The 3869-nt window shown below is 37.8% G+C and overlaps 1 pseudogene; it reads right to left on the bottom strand.

Moving 5' to 3' along the window:
• Positions 1–259: 259 nt before the first annotated feature.
• LOC781798 (integrin beta-1-binding protein 1-like) lies at positions 260–864 on the bottom strand (annotated as a pseudogene).
• Positions 865–3869: the final 3005 nt, after the last annotated feature.

The following is a 3869-nucleotide window of genomic DNA, read 5'->3' as shown; positions in this document are numbered from 1 at the left end:
CTCACAGTTACAGTGGGTCAGGTATCTGAGAATAGTTTAGCTGGATGATTCTTTTTGTTTGTTTGTTTCCACTGTTTAATAAGACACATGTTAATTAAAAAAAACAAATGACATTTTATACATTGCATTTTCTTCAGAAAATCAAAAGCAAAGGATAGTTCATATTTCCTAAAAGTTCATCACTTCAGATTGGATACAGAACTATTGAGAAAACTGCTGAACTTGCACATGAAGCCTACTTCCCCCTTAATTGCAGAATTCAAGTTTTCTCAGATGTCAATACAGAGTCGAAAGCAGTTGGTAAAACTTTGCAGATTACTTGTGCTTGTTCCAGGCTGTTGCACTGGTAAACCCACAGACTGTATTCTTGGTTGCTTGCATATGTGGTCTTCAGAGCCAGAAAGCTCTTTTCCTGCCTCGAGACCATCGTGGAAACACACCATCCAGATGATTAAATACAGAGCGAGCCGATGCGGAACACCATATTGATCTGATGTGGATGCCTTTATACCATACTTGGAAACTCCCATAATAAATTCTTCCTCCAGAGGATCAAAGGACAACTTTCCATCTTGCTGGGCAATAACTATATAATTTATCAGGTCCAGTGGTCCTTCGAACTTTTCCCCTCCAAAAGTTTCAGTTTCTCAGTGGTACCAACATACTTTATTCGAAGTTCTGCACAGGTGTCTGAATTGTTGCTTTGTCCTGTGTTCTTGCTGGAATAGGTGTTGAGGCTTGCCACGGTGCTGGACCGTGACAGCCCCCCAAGGTTGGAGTCTACCAACTTGTTCTTGGTACTGATTTCACTGCTCTGGGAACTGCTACTGCTGTGGTGCTTTTTTCCTTTATGAAACATCTTCCACCATAGCTTGATCCACAGGTGCTCCCTGCAGAATTGAACGCTAGTCTACCGTCTTCAAAAGTTCTACAGACAGTGTGTGCACAGGTAGCATCCTTTCACTCCGACACTGTCAATTCTTGACAGAAAAGCAAGGTACCTGGGAAATCCCATGGACAGAGGAGGCTGGAGCTCTAACAGTCTATGGGGTGGCAACAGAGTCAGACGCGACCGAATGACTCGCCGCCGTCTGCGCTCACGGCAGCCACTTTGGTTCTAGCTGGATGGTTCTTACTTACGGTCTCTCAAGAGATGTTAATCAAGATATTAGCTAATACTGAAGTCAATTCAAGACTTAACTGAAATAGGTTCTGCTTCAGAGCTCACTCACTAGTCTGTTGGTTGGCAAGTCTCAAAATGTCCCTGCTGCTGCTGCTGCTAAGTCGCTTCAGCCGTATCTGACTCTGTGCGATCGCATAGACGGCAGCCCATCAGGCTCCACCGTCCCTGGGATTCTTCAGGCAAGAACACTGGAGTGGGGTCCATTGCCTTCTCCCAAAATGTCCCTACTCTAAGTTTATTCTTGTATCTCTGTTGGGCTGCCTCAGAATATACAGCTGATTTCTTCCAGAAGCTTGTGATTTGAGAGAAAGTGAGAAAGCATCCAAATGCCACAATCTCTTTTATAATCTAGTATTATAAATGATGGAATTCCCAGATGGCTCAGTGGTAAAGAATTTGCCTGCCAATGCAAGAAACTTGGATTTGATCCCTGGGTTGGGACGATCCCCTGGAGGAGGAAATGGCAACCCACTCCAGTATTCTTATATGGGAAATCCCATGGACAGAGGAGCCTGGCAAGGTACAGTCCATAGTGTTGCAAAAAATTGGACATGACTGAGCCACTAAGTACACACACATTAGAAATGATGGCCTATTGCTTCTTTCATGTTCTTTTTTTTTTTTTTTTTAAGAATCATGAAGTCAAGCTGACACTTAAGAAGGGGAAACTCAATAGGAGACAGCAATATCACAAATACTGTTCTGTGATTTTTCTAATCAAGTGATTATAAATTGGTAAATTATCTAACAAAGATGGGCAAGTACAGACTACATGAGGAATGAGCAATCATTAGAAGGCATATTGGGAAGAATTGTTAGTGAAATATCACATCAAAAAGCATACTGAAAGATAAAATTTGGAAAACTGAAAAGTGTCTTTTGCATTGATCTTCATCAGTTGCACATTTCCCAGGAGAAGACCCAAGTAAAATATTGATAGGTACTTAGAGCTTTAGTAAGTTTCAAGGCTTTAAGGAAAACCAATAAATAATATATAAAGGTTTCCTTTTACCTTGTCAAATACAGTCACAAATCAGACATGGATTCATGCTGAAGATTGAGACTTTGTATTCAGCTACTGCTAAGCTGCTTCAGTCGTGTCCGACTGCCCATAGATGGCGGTCCACCAGGCTCCCCCTGTCGCTGGGATTCTCCAGGCAAGAACACTGGAGTGGGTTGCCATTCCCTTCTCCAATGCATGTAAGTGAAAAATGAAAGTGAAGTCACTCGGTCGTGTCTGACTCTTCGCGACCCCATGGACTGCAGCCTACCAGGCTCCTCCATCCATGGGATTTTCCAGGCAAGAATCCTCTAGGTCTCCTCAATTTTGTAGACCTCACTCAGGACTGTGAATTTGGTACTAGGTGACTAGATAGTGGGAATTTCAGTAGAGTAGGAAAAAAAAAAAACTAAAAAAATTTCTGATGTCCAATCAACATATAATTGGTTAATTAGTGTGCATTAGAATTTGAAGTATACTTATGTAGACATTAAAAATAATATTTAATCATTTTATTATTTCCATCCAGTTTTAGGAAAATTAGGTAATAAGAAAGTTAATTTGTTTTACTTAATTTATTTCTTTTTACTTTTTTATAGCTATTTAAAATATCCTTTCTGTGTTAAAACTCATAAACAATTAAATAGAATTGAGTATGTTTAAAATTTATTGAAAAAACAAGAAATTAATTATTCCACTAATTATTATGATTACCCTTATTGATAGATTATCTCTCTATTAAAAAAAAGAAAAACTTAGAAACTGTTTCTAAAAAAAAAGTAATCTAGCCTTCACAATATTGTAGAAAGGGAACTGAATGTTTTTAGTTATCTTTCTACTCAACTGTGTGCCAGACAATTATATTTATTTTTCAAAGGGAATTGAATTGCAATCCAGTCATAACTGACTCTGTATCCAATTATTTATTTAAAAAGAAAAAAAACACATTTGTTTTGAATAAATACACCAGTGGATTTAGATAAATTCGCAGGACAAAAATCTCTGAAGCTCTGTGTTGTTGTCAAATCGAAGGATTTTTCAGGTGTTTAGATTGTAAATAAAATAAACAGAGAAACAGGGCAGTAGATAGAGCTATACTTTGTCATAGACAATGTATGCACAAATCAGCTCAAAACTAGATATGATCTTAGCATTGTGATTAAAACATGTATTTAGTTTATTTAAACCTTCTGAGCTCTCAGTGTTGATATTGGGAATAAATAATAGTACATAATCCAAAGAATGGCTGCAAATATCAAATGCAATATTATATAGATTATTCTATTATTTTAATTGATTTTTCATTGAAGTATAGTTAATTTGCAGTATTGTATTAGTTTCTGGTATACAGCGAAGTGACTCAGTTATACACAAACATGCATTCTTTTTTGTATCCTTTCCATTATGGTTTACCCCAGGTTATTGAATACAGTTCACTGTGCTATCTAGGAGGACCTTGTTGCTTATCCTGCAAGGCTTATTACAAATTATTGGCCTACCATGTGGCTGATGATAAAACATGAGCTCTTCTGTTTGTGGTTATTATTAGCAGTATGAAAACTGAAACTTGAAACAATTAGTAAACAGTTAGCTTTGCCTATTTTTAATTCTGCATTCTCAGATTCAGCCAACTACAGATCGAGTACAACACTTGTGATCTACAGTTGGTTAAATCTGCAGATACAT

The sequence above is a fragment of the Bos taurus genome, chromosome 3, assembly GCF_002263795.3.
Source record: "Bos taurus isolate L1 Dominette 01449 registration number 42190680 breed Hereford chromosome 3, ARS-UCD2.0, whole genome shotgun sequence".
NCBI classification, from domain to species: Eukaryota; Metazoa; Chordata; class Mammalia; order Artiodactyla; family Bovidae; genus Bos; species Bos taurus.
The sequence above is the reverse complement of the archived record's forward strand: the minus strand, read 5'-3'. Positions and strand labels throughout refer to the sequence as shown.